Raw genomic sequence first — 24,204 nt, forward strand, 5'->3', positions numbered from 1 at the left:
TGCGTGTGTGTGTGCGTGTGTGTGCGTGTGTGTGTGCGTGCGTGCGTGTGTGCGTGCGCGCGTGCTAATTATCATCTGCAACCATAATACATTAAAATTTTGAGTACACAGTTATCTTAACTCAACTTTATTTACTTTGTATGTAGCAGTTTCATAATAGCTGTTTTATTTCCTTTTGTTGCTCATTTGTTTGAATCTGTTATATATTAGAGTGGAACAATACTGACCAGGTATGAGGGCACCAGGAACATAGATGTCACAATCACAGCGTGCATGATGTCACTCACAAAGCTGAGTTTGAAAGTAAACAAGCAACTGTATTTTTCTAACAAACAAAAGTTTGTCTGTTGGTGAGTAAAACTCATACCCCTACTGAAAGCTTGGTTCAATTCTCCTCTCCTATTTAGTCATCTCTCATCTCTCTCATACTACTTTTCTTTTTAGCACTGACTCTCATTCCTGTCCACATCTCCTCCCTTGAGGCATTTGACTCCAAGTTGACGATGGTCCTCGCAGCTGTAGCTCCTCCAGCCGTACCATCGCAGAACAAAAGCAGGGATGTTGCAAAAATGTTATAAAACAATAAGTGTCCCGCAGCCGTACCATTGCAGGCAAGCGGCAACAGTCCAATAGTGCTGACATTTTCCTTTCAACAAAAATTGGGTTGTTGCAAACATACTGTGAGAGAGAAAACAACAAGCACTGATATTTTTCATCCATTGGTCAAACCACCAAAAACAGTTGACCATGGGTCCACACAAAGTAAAATAAACATTAATTGACAATCAAGTTTTTTGTTAATAATAACACAGGGCTGCATTAGCCTTAGTCCAACACAGACATGGGCAAACCCCGGCCCGCGGGCCAAATACGGCCCGTTATGCGTTTCAATCCGGCCCGCCGAACTTATCCAATAAGGCTAGAAAAAAATGTTTTGTTTTTTTTGTTTGTTTGTTTTTTTTTTTGTTTTTTTTTGTTTGTTTTTTGTTCAGCTCAGTGGCCGAGTGGTTAGAGTGTCCGCCCTGAGACTGGGAGGTCGTGGGTTCATACCAAAGACTAGAAAAATGGGACTGATTGCCACTCTGCTTGACACTCAGCATTAAGGGTTGGAATTGGGAGGTTAGATCACCACATGATTCCCGAGCACGGCGCTGTTGCTGCTCACCGCTCACTCAGGGGATGGGTCAAATGCGGAGAACAAATTTCGCCCCACTTAGATGGGTGTGACAATCAGTGGATCTTATCTTATCTTATTGGATTTGGATTTGGACATTTACAGCAGGAGACTGTACGCTTTTGTGTTGAACACAGCAATAATGTCCTGATAGTCCAGAGAATCGGTCAATTATTTTTTGAAAGAAAGCAGGGACAAAGAGTTCAGTCTATCAGTCAACATTGTGGCACTGTTGCGTGTTTTGATCCTTTTGACAGCTGAAGATAGTCTTTCTACATGTTGTCATGGGTGAGGTGAGGAGCGCGCATGCAGGAGACTGTTGATATTGGTGAATACATCCCCGGGGCGTGCGTCGAGCACTTCTATGAGCGTTTCCTCATTGGCTTTTGGCTTCTTTTTGAGCTGCTGCACAAACACCGTGTGCTATGCGTCCCCCACGGAGATGGAAAAGTGGTCAGAGAACGGATTGGATGTACGCACTTTGTCCTCAGCGCGTGACAGGCAGCAGCGGCTATCATGCAGCCGCATGTGTCACACGTACTGTGGGCCCAGGTTAAAAATGGGTGGGCCAATGGAAAAAAATTCTTTAACTTTACGCCTTGAATTGAAATCTATTAATAATAGATGCAGTCACCAGGTTTGACAGATCACAGTGTATGTGCTATTAGAATCTATTTACATTTCTCCTCCCATTTTGCCAAATAGTGTGTAAATGCCGCATCTTGCATATTCATTGAGGCAAACGTACTACCTGGATTAGGGCTATTTTATAATAATCATAATAATACATTTCATTTAAAAACAGCACCTTTCAGAACACCCAAGGTCACTTTACAAAGCATAAAAGCACAGCAAAAGTTGAGCTAAAACAATAAAAATGAAGCTATTGGAAAAGCTGTTTTAAATATGTGGATTTTGCACATTTGAAAAACGCAGTCCTAAGTGCACACTATAAGTAAATTGGGTTGTACATTTAGGCCTAACCCCTCGTTCACTACATAGCCATGCACTATATTGTGGCCTAATATGTAGTGCCCTCATTCTGTTTAGCGATTCGGACAGCCAGTTCACTACTTTCACCTCGTCGCATATCACGTGACCACCGTAACTGTTACGACGCACCCTCCGACTATTTATTGTGAACTAAAATGTTTTAAAACTGTACTTTTGTTCCTTTGTTGTAAATATTTTCAACTAAAACGCATTAATAATTTTTATAGTACATGCATCGCTTTGATTCACGCGCTTGTCCTGTCGCTTGCGCCATATTTTTTCATACTCATAATGCATTGTGGTCTATATCAACCCCTTTTGAGTGAGCATTGATGTTCACTACTTTTCAGAGTGCATTGTGGGTAACTTTGAGTGCCCTAAATTTTAACAATTTCAGTCCGTACATTTTGTTGTTTAAATTACATCTTTAATATTTTCGACGTCAACTGGATCATTTCCAGCCAATCCTGTAGCGTAATGTGTACCTGATCCGTGGCAGCTCGATCACATCTGGTAGAGACCGTGATCCCTCAGTAGGGCACTATATAGGGAGTAGGGTGCACATTTGGACACAGCCCTGGTTTCAAGCAGGATAACAAGATGGCGTCCATTTGTCATGTGACCAGCAATTGACCAACCCCACTGTGATTAGTCAACTGCTGGTCACATGACAGATGGACACCATCTTGTTACCCTGTCAAAAACAGAGTTGGCCAAACTCTCTCTATTATGGCTCTGTTGGTAAATATTTAGCAACGCTACTGCTCAAGATTCTCTATTGTTTACTATGAATCTGTATTTTCTGTATGATTTATTTTATGGTAATTGGAAAAACAAAGAGCAAGGCTTACAATGTTTTTTTTTATACAATGTCAATTGTACTCAAAGAAGATATTGTCAAGGAAGGATACACAGAACATATCTTACCGTTTGAGCTATTAATGGCATTTTATGTTTATTTGTATTATAACTCTTATGGTGTGTTAACACAAGGAAGATGTAATAAAAATTGTGAACCGTCAGTTGGAGAGACCACCTTTATTTCAACCAAGGATGTTACAGTACAAGCTTCCGGTTTCAGTTTATTCTAAGATACAGGGACACCATCTGGAGGAAGAATAACCTCATTCTTGAAAATGGTGTTAATGTGGATTTTTGTCATTGGTATATTCAATAGCTCGGAACTGGTGCTTTTCAAGGTGGAAATGTCATTTGCAGTAGTGGCGTCTAAAAGACAAAGGAACAGCTCCTCCTGCCAACACCGGTTCACCTTTATATTCAGCTTTGTATTTGCACATGTTTGGTAGTGAGTTGGTTCTACAAAGGAGATAAAAAGTTTAGACATTCGGCGAGACAATTTAACTATAGCATATATGCTATTAACTATAGCATATATGCTATATGCTATAGTTAAATTGTCCTGACGAAAATACACAACAAATCAGTCAATATTAAATTTCCGGTGTTCGATCAAATATGCAGTAAGCAGTGTTATTTAACAATGTTAAAAGTTACATTGTCAGAGTAAATTTCCTTGAGTGTTGGGGTGGATGTTGTGTGTAACCTGAATAGTACGACCTTTAGTGTTAAATTGACCACACCCTCATTTCCGGTGAAGGAGAAACTTTCCAATTTTCCAGCACGCTGTCGACATTTCAATAGCGATGCATCCAGTTGTTGTTGGTGGGGCGGCGTGGCTCTGTGGTAGAGTGGTCGACTCCTGACCGTGGGTTCGATCCTAGGCCAATGTGACTATGTCAAAGTATCCTTGACGGAGATACGAACGCCCAGTTGCTCCTAATGCTGTGTCAGCAGTATTCAACGCTTTGAGGGCCTTGTAAGGAGGAAAAACGCTATATAAGTGAAGTATCATTTACCAGAGTAAAGTTTCAGTTACATTTATAACACTGACCCAAGTGCAATTCACTCATAAGTGTTTAAACATCAGAGTTAAGTGTAAATTAAGTGTACGTTTTTAACACAATGCAGTGTTGGAGTAACACTGTTTAAGTGTAAAAAAGCAACACTTTGAAAAGTGTAAGATTTACACTCATTGGTGTGGACACATAAACATTCTCGGTGTTTACCACTGGCGATTTTGCTGTGTGGCTGCCAGTGTGCGCTTACCGATTACCAACTTGTAGCTTTCTCTCACCACTGGACAAGCTCAGATGAGGGCTCACCTCACACTTCCAGGAAGATTACATCCTGAACCCAAACAACATTTGTTTGGAAAAAATATTGACTGATTTGTCTGTGAACAAAGGTTCCACTTTAAAGCTGCTCTTTGTAACAATTTACCCCAAAATATCTTTACAATAGCCTTTTTATTTGTCCACTTATGACTGAAACATCTTCTAATTAGTAGAGTAACACCTTAGCTGTTCACAATGGGTTCTCCTGCAAGCCTCTGGCCAATAGTTTTTAGATTCGGATATGAATTTCCCGCCCTCTGTCTGTGGATGTGATGTTATGTGCGCAGTTTAATTTTTCGGCCACAGGTGGCAGTAGTGATTTCATAATTTGTGATTAAATGATTAATGATGAAAATACTTATTGACAACAAAGCATGTATAACAACATACATTGACACGACGACTGCCAAAGGGATAAAAACACAAAAAGCCATCGGGTTATTTCCATTGTGGTCCCTTCCCTGTGGACCAATTTCCCTTTACTGGAACTGAGGAGACCCTGAAACTCACCCGTTTTTTAAATCATTGCTCATAAAGCAAGGCTAAAAAGTACGGAAGCGTATTGCATTCACTTGAAAAAAAAAAAAAGTCCTGTTTTTCTGACTAATTTTTTGGGGGGAGCGTTGTTTTTTTGAATATTTTTTTTCAGTTTTTTTAAATAATTTTTTTTCTGTTTTTTTTAAATATTTTTTTTCCTGTTTTTCTGAATAATTTTTCTTTTAATTTTTTTTCCTTGTTTTATAGAATAATTATTTTTCTGTTTTTTGATTTCTTTTTTTAAGGGGTTTTCCCTCAGAGATTAGAGAAGAAACAAAAATACAGTATACACATTCATTCCTTTATTGAGAGCCAGTAAGTAAACATGACCATCTTATTTAGTTTAATCAAGTTTTATTTTGATATGGGTTTAAGGCACTGGGAGATAGTCCTGTCTTTGAGTTATATAGACGGTATTATTATTAGTTGTCGACTTTACGCAGGCACCTGAGGACTTTGCATTTGTTCAGGAGGAAAGCCCATTCAGATCTGCTAGATATAGCAATGTTTGTCCAGGATCAGTTGGATAGATATGGCATGCTCCATGGCTACAAAATGATGCATTTGAAATGCATTCAGGCTGGCTATGTGGTGACTCAAGAAACGATCAGGATACTGATGAAAATACTGGATCCGCATGGTGTGCAACTGAGGCGCAGGAATCGCCTTCGGTGCCGTATCTACCAGAATCCAGGCCCAAACTTTTTGTGGCATGTAGACTCTTATGACAAACTCAAACCGTACGGAATCTGCATCAATGGTGCAATAGATGGGTTTTCACGAATGGTGATATGGCTACATGCTTATTCTACAAACAGTGATCCGAAGATAATCGCTGGATACTTTATTAATGAGGTATCATCAAGGAATGGAACTTGTGCCCGAATTCATTCGGCCCTTGGCACTGAGAACTGTTATATTGAACAAATGCAGATGTTCTTGAGGCACGGCCATCAGGACAACTTTTCGCACAGATGCTATCTGTATGGATCACAACCAAATCAATCACAACCAAAGAATAGAGAACTGGTGAAGCTTTTTAAGGAGGCAACACGCACAGTTTTGGATGAACATGTTCCAAGACCTAAAAGACTCGGATTCCTTTTCTGGTGACTTCCTGGATAAAAGTATCATTCAGTTCACATGTCTTGAAATAATAGAGGTAAGAACTGAAATAACTACTATTTTTCCCCTCATAGTGCACCTACTTAAGATGTTTTACTTCAATCGTAGTAAAATGCCACACTGTGGGTCAGTTTGTGTGTGGTATTCATGTAATGTGCTTAGATAGTGGAAAAATGTTCACTGTCTTTAGGTTATAGGATTCCACACATTAAAGGAAGAGGCCAGTATTATCAGCAGTATACTGCAGCCTATATTCAAATTACCAGTACTTAAAAAGTGTGAAAATTAAGCAAAATGTTTCCGTTAGCGTTTGTTCTTAATTACATGATGCAGTTAGTTAAGCCAATTGCAGATGTTGAGAGCAGATTTGGACTAAATTACTGTCTAGTTTGCATCATGTTGTCTACTGTACTGCAAAAAATGTGTGAACCAATGTATATCACTTTCTTTATTTATACTTATTTAGAAAGAACTACAGGAAGTTGTTCACCTCTGGAACACTCACAGAATTCGCCCAAGCAGAAATGCTGTGTCTCCAGGTGGGTGCCCAGTGATGATGTACACCTTACCCCAACTTTTTGGTGCTAGAGAGTACCTGAAAAAGGTATCCCAACAAAAGATTGAAGCCTGCAGAGAGGAATGCCTTCAGAGGGGACCGTACCCCTGCGATGATACAGTGTTTGACATTTGCTGCCTTGTCATGACAGAAAATAATCTTCATCCACCCACCTGTCCAGAGGAAGCCATTGAGCTTTATATGTTCTTACGTGCTTACCTGTGAGCTCAGATTGTATGAACGCAATCTGCTTTATTGGATCAAATGACATGATGTAAGCTTCCGAATTGCACCTGTAAAGGGTATTTAGTTACAGCTGTAAACAATGGTGAATTTTATACTAATGAACATCTCCACTTTGTGCTTTTCTATATCTTCTGTCTATTCATTATTGAGGAAATCGGTTTTGACAGTTAATGAAAAAAATGGAAGACCCTGGTTTCATTATAAAAAGAGCAGTCAAGGAAAACGAAAATAAAAAATTATCAATATATCCACGTGTGTATGCTTAATGTCAAATGTAGCTCTTACAAACAGAATATCTATTAATACCAAAGTGAAATATTTGTTCCTCTTTTGATATTTTGTTATTGTGCATTATACCACTAAGGAAGTATACTGTACCTTCCTAATTTTTGTAACTCTTGAAGAGATGCCAGGTGTAATTTGTAGCACATGTAATACAATTTGGTAATTGTATTGGATTTTCATGTCATCTATCATAAACAGATCAGACATTCATATGTATTTGAATGCAATGTCGCTGTATACATTTGTTGAAAAGGAGTTGCCATTAAACTTTCAGCAAATGAAGCATACTGTATGAATAACTTTTATTAGTCCAAGCAACTTGACCTGAGTTTGCATACATTTGATACATGTAACCTTTTGCAATAAAAGCACCAAAAAAAAACATGACCAATGTTCACACTGTAGTACATACATAAACATGTCTCAGAAAGTATGATTTCTGAACTACATGACTGAACAAAGACACGAAAAAAAAATCAATAAAAAGTACCTTTTAATTGAACAGATCCACTTTTGCTGTCAATATTAACATCTGATATGAGGTAGTGTTTCAACTTGTATTATTTAACAGTGGAAAATATAACAGAGGTATTTTTCATTCTCATCCTAGACTGAAAACAAAAGTGTGTTATTGCCTGCTGGTAAAGTATCCAAAATAATAAGTCAACTAACCAAGGCTTGCTTATCACAGCCCCACAGGTAGTCATATTTTGCTGGCATCGGGTGGAATCCCCACAACTCCAAAACCATTACTTTCCAGAAATCCGTCCGTCCGTCTTCTTCCGCTTAACCGGGGTCGGGTCGCGGGGGCAGCAGCTTTAGCAGGGAAGCCCAGACTTCCCTCTCCCCAGCCACTTCAGCCAGCTCCTCCGACGGGACCCCAAGGCATTCCCAGGACAGCCGAGAGACATAGTCTCTCCAGCGTGTCCTGGTTCGTCCCCGGGGCCTCCTGCCGGTAGGACATGCCCGGAACACCTCCTCAGGGAGGCGTCCAGGAGGCATCCGAACCAGATGCCCGAGCCACCTCAACTGGTTCCTCTCAACGTGGAGGAGCAGTGACTCGACGCTGAGTCCCTCTCGGATGACCGAGCTTCTCACCCTATCTCTAAGGGAGAGCACGGCTACCCTGCGGAGGAAACTCATTTCGGCCGCTTGTACCCGGGATCTTGTTCTTTCGGTCATGACCCACAGCTCGCGACCATAGGTGAGGGCAGGAACGTAGATCGACCGGTAAATCGAGAGCTTTGCCTTTCGGCTCAGCTCCTTCTTCACCACAACGGACCGATACAGTGTCCGCATCACTGCAGACGCTGCACCGATCCGCCTGTCGATCTCCCGCTCCAACCTACCCTTGTGAACAAGACCCCAAGATACTTGAACTCCTCCACGTGGGGCAGGATCTCATCCCCAACCCGGAGAGGGCACTCCACCCTTTTCCGACTGAGGACCATGGTCTCGGATTTGGAGGTGCTGATTTTCATCCCAACCGCTTCACACTCGGCTGCGAACCGCTTCAGTGAGAGTTGGAGATCACGGCTTGAAGAAGCCAACAGCACCACATCATCTGCAAAAAGCAGAGATGCAATGTTGAGGCCACCAAACCGGACCCCCTCAACGCCCTGGCTGCGCCTGGAAATTCTGTCCATAAAAGTTATGAACAGAATCGGTGACAAAGGGCAACCTTGGCGGAGTCCAACCCTCACAGGAAACAAAATCGACTTACTGCCGGCAATGCGGACCAAACTCTGACATCGGTCGTACAGGGACCGAATAGCCCGTATCAGGGGGCTCGGTAACCCATACTCCCGAAGCACCCCCCACAGAACTCCCCGAGGGACACGGTCAAACGCCTTCTCCAAGTCCACAAAGCACATGTGGACTGGTTGGGCGAATTCCCACGCACCCTCGAGGACCCTGCTGAGGGTGTAGCTGGTCCACTGTTCCACGGCTGGGACGAAAACCACACTGCTCCTCCTGGATCCGATATTCGACCTCCCGACGGACCCTCCTCTCCAGCACCCCTGAATAGACCTTACCTGGGAGGCTGAGAAGTGTGATCCCTCTAAAGTTGGAACACACCCTCTGGTCCTCCTTCTTAAAAAGGGGAACCACCACCCCGGTCTGCCAACCCAGAGGCACCGTCCCCGATGTCCACGCGATGCTGCAGAGACGTGTCAACCACGACAGCCCCACAACATCCAGAGCCTTTAGGAACTCCGGGCGGATCTCATCCACCCCTGAGACCCTGCCGCCGAGAAGCTTTCCAACTACCTCGGCAACTTCAACCCCAGAGATAGGGGAGCCCACCTCAGGGTCCCCAGACCCTGCTTCCTCAAAGGAAGGCATGTCGGTGGAATTGAGGAGGTCTTCGAAGTACTCTCCCCACCGGCGTCACGACGTCCTGAGTCGAGGTCAACAGCACCCCATCTCCACTATACACAGTGCACTGCTTTCCTCTCCCGAGACGCCGGATGGTGGACCAGAATTTCCTCGAAGCCGTCCGGAAGTCGTTTTCCATGGCCTCACCGAACTCCTCCCATGTCCGAGTTTTTGCCTCAGCGACTGCCAAAGCCGCATTCCGCTTGGCCAGCCGGTACCCGGCAGCAGCCTCCGGAGTCCCACAGGCCAAAAAGGCCCGATGGGACTCCTTCTTCAGCTTGACGGCATCCCTTACCGCTGGTGTCCACCAGCGGGTTCGAGGATTGCCGCCACGACAGGCACCAACCACCTTACGGCCACAGCTCCGATCGGCCGCCTCAACAATTGAAGCGTGGAACATGGTCCACTCGGACTCAATGTCCCCCGCCTCCCCCGGGACAATGGAGAAGCTCTGCCGGAGATGGGCGTTGAAACTCTTTCTGACAGGGGATTCTGCCAGACGTTCCCAGCAGACCCTCACAGTACGTTTGGGCCTCCCTGGTCTGACCGGCATCTTACCCCGCCATCGGAGCCAACACACCACCAGGTGGTGATTAGTTGACAGCTCCGCCCCTCTCTTAACCCGAGTGTCCAACACATACGGCCGCAAGTCCGATGACACGACTACAAAGTCGATCATCGAACTACGGCCTAGGGTGTCCTGGTGCCAGGTGCACATATGGACACTCTTGTGCTTGAACATGGTGTTCGTTATGGACAGTCCGTGGCGAGCACAGAAGTCCAATAACAAAACACCACTCGGGTTTCTATCGGGGGGGGGGGTATTCCTCCCAATCACGCCCCTCCAGGTCTCACTGTCATTACCCACGTGAGCGTTGAAGTCCCCCAGCAGAACGAGGGAGTCCCCAGGGGGTGTGCTCTCCAGCACACCCTCCAAGGACTCCAGAAAGGGTGGGTACTCTGAGCTGCTGTTCGGTGCATAAGCACAAACAACAGTCATGACCTGTCCCCCCACCCGAAGGCGGAGGGAGGCTACCCTCTCATTCACCGGGGTAAACCCCAACGTACAGGCGGCTAGCTGGGGGGCAATGAGTATGCCCACACCTGCTCTGCGCCTCTCACCGTGGGCAACTCCAGAGTGGAAGAGGGTCCAGCCCCTCTCGAGAGGATTGGTACCAGAACCCAAGCCGTGTGTGGAGGTGAGTCCGACTATATCTAGTCGGAACTTCTCAGCCTCGCACACCAGCTCGAGCTCCTTCCCTGTCAGAGAGGTGACATTCCATGTCCCCAGAGCTAGCTTCAGTAGCCGGGGGTCGGACCGCCAAGGCCCCCGCCTTTGGCTGCCACCCAACTCACTGCGCACCCGACCCCTTTGGCTCCTTCCACCGGTGGTGAGCCCATGGGAAGGGGCACCCACGTTGCCTTTTCGGGCTGTGCCCGGCCGGTCCCCATGGGTATAGGCCCGGCCACCAGACGCTCATCTTCGAGCCCCACCTCCAGGCCTAGCTCCAGGGGGGGGGCAGAAATCCACCCCCCAAAAAAAGTTTGTTGAGCCATTGTCATTGCATTCTTAAAAGCAGCATGCAACAATTTAGGAGGTTTCCACTTTGAAACTTTGTCATATGTGTGAGTGCGTGCGTGCGTTCGAATGGTGGGGCATGGCTGACGTGCTGACAGATGTGTGAGAGTACTTTGATTAAGCGCAAAGCCAATCAGTCTGCGTTCATGTAAGACTATTAGAAATCATTGATTATTAACTGTTGAAATAACAAGATTTGGACCATTTTAAGTTAAAAAAAAAACTTCTCATAATAACTGTTTAAATTGATAAGTGATAACCCATCAACTAATTGTTGCACCTGTAGTTACTTTAGCATGATAGTAAACGTGTTGTTCTAACTGTTCTTACACCATGTTAGTAATTTGACCATATCTACATTGCATCTCTAAGTTATCAAGCGTGATTCATTTGTTGCACATTCCTATACTGGAAAAATGCAATGATGACCCCTTAGTCTTACTTTGATAAAAAATAAAAAAAATAGTTGAAATTCTGTTAAATATAAAATATACTTGAGACAAAATACTACATGTAGCTTTGCAGGAACAAATTTCCTGTGACTTACATGATCCTGCTGCATTTTCTGAATGCGCTCCTCAGTAACACCTCTGTTGCGTAAAAATGCCCACAGACCATCATCTTGTAGAAGGCCAGGGGTTGATGATGCAGCCATTGCAGCTAGCACTACAAAAATACAGGAAAAGGCCAAATCTATATGAATAATCATTTCAAAGTCAACCTGAGTAAATATTGTGCTCACTCAAATAACCAATCAAACTGGTTTGTGTTGTGTGTCCTTTTGTGTGTCAAAGTTTATTCATTAACAATAATATTATACTAATAGTACATTAGACTAAAGCCAACACAGAGTAGTAGTCAGAGTAGGGTTTTAGTAGTAGTCTTACTTTTGTTATTATTAATGATCAATTGTTTTAGTAGTAGTCTTACTTTTGTTATGATTAATGATCAATTAGAAAATAGTTCATCAAGATCAGGACTTTGCAACGTCCTTCCTCATCGTTACATGCTTAAAACAGGTGTCCCGTGCTAAACAATATGTTACGACTCTCATTAGAGCCATAATAATAATTAACGTTATCTAGGGTGACCAAATGTGTCCTTTTTGGGACGACAGACCATTTTTTAAGTCCTTTCATGAATTCATGAAAATGTTCGGTTGGCATTACGTGACTTATAGGAGGTGAAGTACACTATGTAGCTGCGACTGGTACCACAATTTCAAGGCCCCGGCGAGTGTCCTCTTTTTGTGGAAATGGGAATATAGTCACCCTAACGACGTTATCTCATTAAGCATAGTGTTTGCGCATATTTAGCATATAACGTTACGACGTAGCCTACACACGGCTCGTTCTACCTAAGGTACGGGAGCGTAGTAGTGCATACTGTACTTGCATATAAACGACGTTATGACGAATGGCTCGTTCTACTTTTGTCAAGTGATTTTTTTTTTACAGGTACACATTTTTTTTACAGGTACAAATCACGACTTTTACAGATACAAATTTAGACTTTTTTCTACAGGTACAATTTTTTTTTACAAGTTAGTTTTGCACCATATTTACCTCCATACTTCTCAGTCATCCAAGAGGAATACAAATCTAAAGTTTGCACCCGATGACTGTTGGCACTTCACGTCTTCTTTTTCTTTCTTCAGACTGACCGGAAGCTTAAATGCGCTGCTGCCTCCTAGTGGTGGGGAGGTATCATACAGTTATAAAGACCCGCTAACAGTACATGACAATCTCTTACGCACATATGCATATAGTATTTTGCTGCTTTATTCATGGATCGTGCGATCTGGCATTTAGTTTCACACTGATGATCCAGTTGTGCAGTTATTTATTTACTTTATTGTGTCAATACACATTATTCAGTGTATTTAATTCAATTGTCCGGATTTGGTTTAAAGCAGAGGTGGGCAAACTCGGTCCTTGAGGGCCGGAGTCCTGCAGGTTTTGGAGGTTTCCTTTTTCCAACACAAGCTGATTCCAATCAACAGGATCGTTATCAAGGTTATGCAGAACTTGCTGATGAGCTGATCATATATCAGCTGTGTTGGAGAAGAGAAATATCCAAAACCTGCAGGACTCCGGCCCTCGAGGACCGAGTGTGCTCACCCCTGGTCTAAAGAGAGTTGAAATGAGAACTTGATTTAGACGTCGAAATCAAGTCTAAATATGAACTACATTGTACATTGATCAATTACGGTTTAAAACGTAGTAATCGAACATTTTGTCACCATTTATACAACCTACAGTAATTTTTTTAATTTAATAGTTAATATTTACTTGATTAATTGTATCGTCTAGATTCGGGCTAAAATATAGACCAATTAAAGACGGGCTAATTTCAGTCTGAACTTAGACGAGACGTCTAATAGACGTCTATGGCCCAGTGGGTACAGTTGTGATAAAATACTCAACATGGAAGATAGAAACTTAGAAAGAACAATTTTTAGTAAATGTTTGTAACTTTGTTTTTCCTAAGATCGATAAGTCTTGTGACATACTATGTCAACCATTGCTGAATTAGAATATACTTTAAAATATATGTGTGCATTTTTTTTTTAAAACAAACATAATTTTTTTAATATATTTTTTTACAGTGTGAGGTTTGCAGCCAGGGTGAGGTCCTAAAAAGAAACAGGTAGCTGTGCAGTGCCTATTAGTTCGGAAATAAAGGGAACAATGAAGAACCCCAAAAATTAATGACAGCGTTTTCTCCAAAATTATCTAACTTGCCGAGATTTGGCAGTTTATTGTTCTTTAAAGGTGAGAATAGTCACAATAATAAAATAGTGAGAATCTAGACTTCTACTTGAGCAATGAATGTGAATACTTCTATTGTGCAGAGTTGTAGACAATGAATCCTTACGAGCTTACGTTTCTTATTGTTGGCCAGAACGTGAAATCCTCCTTCCTGAGCTACCCTAGTTGCAAGTTGCAGGCATTAAACTGTACTTGACTCACCCCTGTTATTTTGTGTAATTATTTTAAATGTCAAACAAAGCCGCCCTTGGCACAGCAACGGTTCAACGCACATTCTGTTTGAAGTCCCTCCCTTGTGCATGTTTAAAATTCAAGATCAAATGTGCCATCTTGATCTTTGATTACAATGTTCCAGGTAATAATAAGAAGCCTTCCTCTCCCACCTTGACTTTGCATTCATCCCCTATCTTCCATTTACAATATTCAGGCCTTGTTCATTGTGACATCCCAGTCCCCTTCCCTAAATTACCACATTAACATGGTGGAGGGTTTTGAGTGCCTGAGAGCGCATCCAAGTATTCAGAGCGCTTCAATTTTTGTTATTTTATGGCCTTATTTCAAAATGGAACAGAGCATGTCTGGGTTTTTTTTGCAGGGAAGACAGCAGGAAAGAGAAGACACCTGAGATGGACAGCAATCAACCTCAATGCAGCCGCCGCCGCATCAGAAAGATCTGATAAAACAGAGGGGTGGAGCTGAATTCATGAGCCAGCAGATGACAGAATGTGACTTTTGTCAGCTGCAGGTGTGCTGGAATCATGTGTTGGAGAATAACTAAATCCTGAAGTGTGAATTTGACAGGAGGAATGTAGATTAGGAAATCTTTAAGGATGATGATGTTTCGTTTTGTTTCGGGGTTTTTTTCCGTTTTGTTTCCTTTTTGTTTAGTTTAGTTTAGTTTAGTTTAGTTTATTAAGAGCCCCATTAGCTCCTGACACATCTCGGGAGTTAATCTTCCTGGGTTTGCAATCATTTCAAATAAACATATACACACCTAAACTCACACACATATACGGAGCCCCTAAAGTGACATGGGAGAAAAAAAGAATCAAAATATGTTTCTCGTCCTAACAAGAAAGTTTCTTGTTAGAACGGGGAGACCTGAAGTCTTGCAGCCTGCTGTGACGCAAGAAAAATACCACTTTGGATCACGTGGTTAACTTCATTCATTAACTTTCACAAACATCTGGGCAGCTCTGTAGATACAAATGGGTGTAAGCCTATAATAACTAAATGCGAGAAGGATAGATTAAACACAAAAGAACAGCTGCGCCGTGTTGCGCTAAGAAGGGGATGGCTCCAGCGCCAAAAACTATTTCGCGAAAGAACCCAATTACATTTGGCATTTTGACTCTTAAGTAATATTCAAGTTTCAAATAATAAATCAATTAAATCAAATAAATCAAGATGATGATTATTACTTATTATATTGCGATTGCACTATATAGTCAATGGCGTTCGCACGGGCAGGCACTGGTGCGTGCGGTGCGGATGACACGTTCGTATTTAGAGCGGGACACGGTGAGGAGCACTTAAAATCTGCACATTCACATATTCACCAACTTTTAAAAATAAATTGATACATTACTTCACACATCGCTTTCAGGAACCGACTGCAAAGTCACACACAGCGTCCTGTACAGGTCTGTAGTCACCCGGAGATAGTGGTAAGTGTACTTTTTTACAACTGTTGAACTGTACCAAGTTAACAATAATGCTAGCATTAGCCAAAGTATTTATCACGGCCACCGGAACGCCAGTGAAAAAGTGGAAGCACTCTAGGGGCTCGAATCAAAGAAAAAATGGAAGGCGCAGGAGAAAGCGTAGCTGAACTGTAGTGCAGTACTCGGCAGTGTGCTCTATTGCGACAATACCAAGACGCCCCTCTCCTTCTTCGGTATGTGCAAAACGCCAACTAGTAGCGAAGCTGAACATTCACCCGAGCGTTTGGTGTTTAATTCAGACAGACGCTTGCTTGCAGTGTTTTTTTTTTGTTGCTTGCAACAACATCACACACACACACAACATTGCCATATTTTTTGGGCTTTAATTTTATTTTGACCGAATGCCAAAAATGCCAAATTTTGCCATTTGCGGCCGAATATTTTTTGGTGGCCGAAAATTTGTTGAACCCCTGCGTATTATTAGATCACGTATGAGGAATGTTGAGAACATTCTTGAGTATGATTATCACAAAGGTACATACTTGACATACATTTGTTTTCTATTACGCTTGTCCTCAGTGAGGTCATTGTTGGAGCATATCTTAGCTGTTTATTTGTTTATTCATTAGTCCCTTTGTTTAATTATTAGTGGTTTAGCCATCATTCCCTTGTGAGACTAATGGCTATTCTTCACAGTTCAACACAGTTAAATACATAATAAAACATGCAAAGTAACAAAAATAATCAACGGTAGTTGACGCTCTGGACAGGTCAACACTTTTGTCAATTTGTTTGTGATCCACCAAGATAATAATAGCTTGTCGGTATAATTCCAGTATATAGTAATGTCTGGTGGAAACGCCCATGACTTCAATTGCACTTGTACCTGACCTGTGAGCTATGCAAGCAGCTCAACTGGTTTTCTGCTTCCATAAATCATGCATGTCAAACCATGTCAAACCATGTCACACGTCACACTAGTAGAAGAAGATTAATTACAGGAATGCTTCAGCATTCCCACATATGTTATTGTGATTTTATTATTCTCCACAACTTTTTGCTGTGAAACATTTCCCACATAATACTTCCGATTTACACCGTTCAAATTTCAACTTGCTTAAAAAATTCACGGCTCTCAGGGTATATATTGTCTGATTCCACATTACTTACAGTATTGGCACAATTTAAAGTTAAATATCAACTTTTCCCCATTCATTTTCAATTAATTAATTAATTTTCATTGAACTTTTTTCCAAGTCACTTTCCACGCCCACTTCCATACATACAACTTATCATCATTACCAACTGTCTGATACTCGATGGGGCAGTTGGTAAAGAGCATTGTCCAGTAACCAGGAGGTTGCCGGGTTCAAATGCCGCCTCCGACTGTAAATTGCAAATATATCAATGGCCGTTACGATAAGTGATATACTGCACATGTATAGCAACTGATTATTATATCAGGATTAGAATTTCACAGAAGTGATTAAATGAATGTTAGCTTTCAGCATAAGATGACAACACTTCATTTTTTGAAACTCTTGAATGTTTAAATATAAAACATAACCCTAACCCTAACTCTGTTTGTTTGGAATTTCGGACTTGTGCACATTAATGATAAAAAAGTGGCGTCATTTGAGATCAACCCACTGTCGTTTGCTGAACCAATGAGGTTGAGTTTTAGCCCGCCCAAATCCTCCAGAGCCCGCCCTCTTCTCTACGAGTACAAAACACGGAGCTCTACAAGTACGAATCAGTTTTGCACCATCTGAGATTAGCGAGAGATTTGGTGCAAAAGTCAAGTGACTAGACAGCAGCAGAAAAAACACTTGTGACTCCTAGTGGCGACTTCTTTGACTACAAGTTGTCATTTCTACAGGTACAAATCACGACTTTTACAGATACAAATGTCTACTTTATACAGGTACAATTTTTTTTTAATACAACTACAAACATTTTTTTTACAGGTACAAGTTACTTTTGCACCATATTTACCTCCATACTGGTGGCCCTCACTTTCCTTTTGATAGTATTGTATTACAAGAGGAAAACGAAGGCCACAATAGAAAGAAAGAAAGAAAGACAGAAAGAAAGACAGAAAGAAAGAAATTAAGAAAGAAAGAAAGAAAGAAAGAAAGAGAGAAAGAAAGAAAGAAACAAACAAAGAAAATGAGACCCAGACCAAAAACAAAGAGCTGACAGAAAGCATCAAGAAAGCCTGGGTTTCTAGGACCCCCAGGCAATGCCACGGCGCATCGAGGCAGTAACGAAGGCAAAGGGTATCCAACCAATTATTGAAGATTGACATATCGTTTTGAAAATATCATCCATCTTTTTTTCCCATGCAAATTTTCAAAACTCGGGGAAGTATGCATGGTGATTTCTTCACATTCTAATTTGTTGACATCCTGTTTGTTTTTTGTTTTGTTTTTTGCCGGAAGCCCAAATAATGTAAACATAAACAAATAAATACCTGAAATCACTTATCGTTATCTCATTAAGCATAGTGTTTGCGCATATTTAGCATATAACGTTACAACGTAGCCTACACACGGCTCGTTCTACCTAAGGTACGGGAGCGTAGTAGTGCATACTGTACTTGCATATAAACGACGTTATGACGAATGGCTCGTTCTACTTTTGTCAAGTGATTTTTTTTTTACAGGTACACATTTTTTTTACAGGTACAAATCACGACTTTTACAGATACAAATTTAGACTTTTTTCTACAGGTACAATTTTTTTTTACAAGTTAGTTTTGCACCATATTTACCTCCATACTTCTCAGTCATCCAAGAGGAATACAAATCTAAAGTTTGCACCCGATGACTGTTGGCACTTCACGTCTTCTTTTTCTTTCTTCAGACTGACCGGAAGCTTAAATGCGCTGCTGCCTCCTAGTGGTGGGGAGGTATCATACAGTTATAAAGACCCGCTAACAGTACATGACAATCTCTTACGCACATATGTGTATAGTATTTTGCTGCCTTATTCATGGATCGTGCGATCTGGCATTTAGTTTCACACTGATGATCCAGTTGTGCAGTTATTTATTTACTTTATTGTGTCAATACACATTATTCAGTGTATTTAATTCAATTGTCCGGATTTGGTTTAAAGCAGAGGTGGGCAAACTCGGTCCTAGCGGGCCGGAGTCCTGCAGGTTTTGGAGGTTTCCTTTTTCCAACACAAGCTGATTCCAATCAACAGGATCGTTATCAAGGTTATGCAGAGCTTGCTGATGAGCTGATCATATATCAGCTGTGTTGGAGAAGAGAAATATCCAAAACTTGCAGGACTCCGACCCTCGAGGACCGAGTGTGCTCACCCCTGGTCTAAAGAGAGTTGAAATGAGAACTTGATTTAGATGTCTAAATCAAGTGTAAATATGAACTACATTGTACATTGATCAATTACTGTTTAAAACGTAGTAATCTAACATTTTGCCACCATTTATACAACCTACAGTATTTTTTTTAATTTAATAGTTAATATTTACTTGATTAATTGTATCGTCTAGATTCGGGCTAAAATATAGACCAATTAAAGATGGGCTAATTTCAGTCTAAACTTAGACGAGACGTCTAATATAGACGTCTATGGCCCAGTGGGTACAGTTGTGATACTATCTCAACCATTGCAGAATTAGAATATACTTTAAAATATATGTGGAAAGTGCAATTTTTTTTTAAAACAAACATAATTTTTTTAATATTTTTTTTTACAGTGTGAGGTTTGCAGCCAGGGTGAGGTCCTAAAAAGAAACAGGTAGCTGTGCAGTGCCTATTAGTTCGGAAATAAAGGGAACAATGAAGAACCCCAAAAATTAATGACAGCGTTTTCTCCAAAATTATCTAACTTGCCGAGATTTGGCAGTTTATTGTTCTTTAAAGATGAGAATAGTCACAATAATAAAAGAGTGAGAATCTAGACTTCTACTTGAGCAATGAATGTGAATACTTCTGTTGTGCAGAGTTGTAGACAATGAATCCTCGGAAAGCAGGCTTACGTTTCTTATTGTTGGCCAGAACGTGAAATCCTCCTTCCTGAGCTACCCTAGTTGCAAGTTGCAGGCATTAAACTGTACTTGACTCACCCCTTTTATTTTGTGTAATTATTTTAAATGTCAAACAAAGCCGCCCTTGGCACAGCAACGGTTCAACGCACATTCTGTTTGAAGTCCCTCCCTTGTGCATGTTTAAAATTCAAGATCAAATGTGCCATCTTGATCTTTTATTACAATGTTCCAGGTAATAATAAGAAGCCTTCCTCTCCCACCTTGACTTTGCATTCATCCCCTATCTTCCATTTACAATATTTAGGTCTTGTTCATTGTGACATCCCAGTCCCCTCCCCTAAATTACCACATTAACATGGTGGAGGGGTTTGAGTGCCTGAGAGCGCATCCAAGTATTCAGAGCGCTTCAATTTTTGTTATTTTATTTCATTTCAAAATGGAACAGAGCAGATCTGGGGTTTTTTTGCAGGGAAGACAGCAGGAAAGAGAAGACACCTGAGATGGACAGCAATCAACCTCAATGCAGCCGCCGCCGCATCAGAAAGATCTGATAAAACAGAGGGGTGTAGCTGAATTTATGAGCCAGCAGATGACAGAATGTGACTTTTGTCAGCTGCAGGTGTGCTGGAATCATGTGTTGGAGAATAACTAAGTCCTGAATTGTGAATTTGACAGGAGGAATGTAGAATAGGAAATCTTTAAGGATGATGATGTTTCGTTTTGTTTCTGGGTTTTTTTCCCGTTTTGTTTCGTTTTTGTTTCGTTTAGTTTAGTTTAGTTTAGTTTACTTTAGTTTAGTTTAGTTTAGTTTATTAAGAGCCCCATTAGCTCCTGACACATCTCGGGAGTTAATCTTCCTGGGTTTGCAATCATTTCAAATAAACATATACACACCTAAACTCACACACATATACGGAGCCCCTAAAGTGACATGGGAGAAAAAAAGAATCAAAATATGTTTCTCGTCCTAACAAGAAAGTTTCTTGTTAGAACGGGGAGACCTGAAGTCTTGCAGCCTGCTGTGACGCAAGAAAAATACCACTTTGGATCACGTGGTTAACTTCATTCATTAACTTTCACAAACATCTGGGCAGCTCTGTAGATACAAATGGGTGTAAGCCTATAATAACTAAATGCAAGAAGGATAGATTACACACAAAAGAACAGCTGCGCCGTGTTGCGCTAAGAAGGGGATGGCTCCATCGCCAAAAACTATTTCGCGAAAGAACCCAATTACATTTGGCATTTTGACTCTTACGACAAACAAACTATGTATTTGGCATACACTGTTAACCCGAATAAGTTAGCAGAACTCCAAAAAAGTGAGATAATCGGCTGCCTCACTTTTTTTAAGTTGTTGCCTCACTTTTTTGAGTTGATTAACTCAAAAGTTTAAGTTTTGCAGAACTTGAATGGTTTGATTACACTAAATTATTATTTTTTGATACATAGTTACTTAGAAGCTTTCTGTTACAGCAACTCAATTATTCTCAGTTACTAATTTATAAACGTTATAAAACCACTGGATTAAGTTAACAAAAATCCAAACCATAAATACAAGGTGTTCTCACGAGGGTCGCAGGAATGCTGGAGTCTATCCCAGCTGTCTTTAGGAAGTAGGCGGGGTACACCCTGAATTGGTTGCCAGCCAATCGCAGGGCACACACAGACAAACAATAAAGAGACAATACAGTGTTCAATTAACATACCATGCATTTTTTTGGAATGTGGGAGGAAACTGGATTAGCCGGAGAAAGCCCACGCAGCAACGTAAAGAAGAGCGTGTGAGAAAGAGCATGACTCCTACTCCTGCTGTTGCAGAACAGAACATTTTGTTGTTGGAGCGTCAAAGATAAAGACGCCTGTATTATTATCTGCGCAATGACTCATATCCGCGATGGTTTTAGTATTGCTGCTGTGTGCCCCCTCTCCTTTAGAGCAGCAATGGCTGTGTAACTAGGGAACGCCCTGTAAAAAAAAAAAAAAGAGGGAGCTCGGGAGTGTGTGCCTCAGAGCGGGTATGAGATTGTAACCTGTGGACATCTCTGTCCGTTCTCCTCGCGAGTAAAAATAAGTCTCTTGTCTTCCTACCTTGTCTGTTGTTTATTAAATGTTCTAGGTTGACTTAATCTGACAAGTTACACATTACCTGCTAAAAATGTAGTCAGTAACGTAATCCAAGTACCATAATATTAAAGTAATGTAACTTGATTTATTTGGATTACTGTTGGATTACTCCAATATCAAGTATGCTCTTGAAGACAAAATAAGCAATACACATCATCACACATCATATATAAATAATATGTATCATAAAAAATACTTATGTAGCCAATAGTTAAATAAAAACAGAGAAGACAGTAGTGCAAATCGATGGCATCATCATCACATTTGTTAAATTTGAAATTAAAACATCACATGAAGACATTTAACATTTTCTATTCATATTTTTACTGTTTATGAATTTACTTATAGTATATAGATGCCATATAACTGTGATAATGTTTGTGTGAAATATATTGGACATATTGTAATGAATAACACTTTTTACTCCCTTCCAGCCTTGAGATAGGAATGTACTGGGAGTGAAGATCTCAAGTTCTCTTGAGATAAAGAATGCATGTCTCGAAAGGGAGTCAAGGTCTCATGCCATTACCGGTCTAATCATATATTTCCGGGCTGGACGGGGAGTTGTAGAAAACATGTCTGTATATCACATGTGTCTGCCCATTATAATCACTAACCCATTGAGTGTCGGTGAGGCGGAAAGTAAGTTTTTTATGTATAAAAAACATTGTGTTCTGTGAGTCAGACACACTCGAGGCTTAACATCACCTTTGGAATGTAAGCATTTACTCTTGTGTCTTTTAAGAGCTCTTAAAATAAATTATTTATAAAGAAGGCTTCTTCATCAGATCTCATTTTTCAATTATTTTTGAACACGCAAAGATTACACTTAATATAGTTATCAAATAATACCTTCAAATGGTGACCTCCGACTGCGACAAATTGGGACGTTTTTGCAACAGCTTTGATGATCTTGAACACCTGAATTTCTAATGCGCAAATATTAACAAGGTGAGTGGACAAATTATCCACGTAGAGAAATTCTGTTTGTTTGGGATTACTCAGAGCTGCATTACGTCCGTACCAAATTGTATTTGAGATCTGTGAACAAGTTAGGGGGGTTTTTGAAGTCGTATTTGTTACGGAGGGATGCGAAAGTCCTCGATTTTGAAAATTACTACGACATTGAACCATGCATGGGTTGGCCCGTTGAATACGGAAGTGACATCAATTGGGAGCGCTCCGCCGTTTGGAAACGGCATATGAGATTTGTTCCGCGGTGGAATAGGCTGTCTTGTTTTTATTTTTATTTTGGTATGAATAAGCCCTCCGCATAATTTTACGGAGTGAGCAGAGAGGATAAGCCGCCCGTGTGGTATCATTCACACGGTGTGTGTGCTGTGGATAATTATTAAAAACCGTGGGACATAATTCCTCGGGGTGTGTGTGTTGTGTCGAATTAAGCCGCTCGTGTGATATCATTCACATTGGAAGTGAGAGCTGTGAAGAAGCCGCCCGCGAAAATCAAAAAAAAAGTAAAAAGTATTTATTAAATCACGCAAAAATCTGTTTCGTTTTTTCTTCTTCTTTTTATTTTTCTAAAAAAATAAAATAAAATAATAATAATATATATATATATATAATAATTTTTGGGGGGGATTAATGAGAATAGTTTTGATCTGTTGTATTGTAGTATCATAAGTGAGACGTCACTGACTTTATAAATATTATAACGACTAAATTACTACATATAATGGACGACATTTTTGACCGAGACTCAGGGTGGTTTGATTTGCATAAACTTCCGGTCCATACTCAAAGCTTGTCGCTAAGCGAACAAGTCACGGCCGCAACGCTCGTCATGGCTGAAGCGCTGCCACCACGGCGACGGCGGAAGATGAAAGATCTTTTAAATGAAAGGATGCGGACTAATTGTGATAAAGGTTGGTTCCCACCGTTAAAATCTGAGACATGTCTGATTGCATTAATGAAGTCTGTAGAGCTTGCTTGTGTAAAACAGCGCCAGATGCTGATTAACTCCGTGAAAAACACATCTATATTTTCTTCAAATGGAAGAAAAGTGAGACGACAATGTAAGGTCGTGGACCAAATGTTGGTTAACGCTAGAATGCTTGCTTTGGGCAGCTTTGTGAAAGTTGCTCGTAAAGCTGTGTTGAGCGAGTCCGCTAGCCACGGCTCGGCTAACGGCAACGTGTTTGATGAACGCATGGCGAATGCTAGGCTAAAATCTCCACCGGATTATGCTGAAGCTAGTGCGAGTGATGGATTTGGCCCTAAGAACCCGCTTACTGAATCACCGTATAGTACAGCTATTCAAATGCTGCAGGATTTGCAAGCGCCTGTTTTGACAGTAAATGGTGGTAATCTCGATGTAAATTGGGATTCGAGGAATCGTGATGAGACGCTAACTAGCGACTCCGTTGTGAAGGCGGCTAGTGCATTAGCTGCTGGCGTAAATGCTTCTGTCAAGCGGCTGCAATTGCATTTGGATAAATTGTTAGAAATGAGAGGTGACCCGGAGAACAGATTAAATAAAGCAAGAGTTTTCGGATTGGAATTGGCTCGGCATGCGGAGATTCCACAGTCTATTCGTT

General features: G+C 41.2%; 1 long non-coding RNA gene across 1 annotated transcript; it reads right to left on the minus strand.

Moving 5' to 3' along the window:
- Positions 1–3,637: 3,637 nt before the first annotated feature.
- Positions 3,638–12,711, minus strand: LOC144051736 (uncharacterized). Its single transcript, XR_013294025.1, has 3 exons — positions 12,635–12,711; positions 11,617–11,735; positions 3,638–4,001 (listed from the first exon to the last, which is right to left on the minus strand). It is a non-coding gene; the product is annotated as an uncharacterized LOC144051736 (long non-coding RNA).
- Between the last annotated feature and the right edge of the window lie 11,493 nt (positions 12,712–24,204).

The sequence above is a fragment of the Vanacampus margaritifer genome, chromosome 5 (assembly GCF_051991255.1).
Source record: "Vanacampus margaritifer isolate UIUO_Vmar chromosome 5, RoL_Vmar_1.0, whole genome shotgun sequence".
In the NCBI taxonomy this organism is placed as follows: domain Eukaryota; kingdom Metazoa; phylum Chordata; class Actinopteri; order Syngnathiformes; family Syngnathidae; genus Vanacampus; species Vanacampus margaritifer.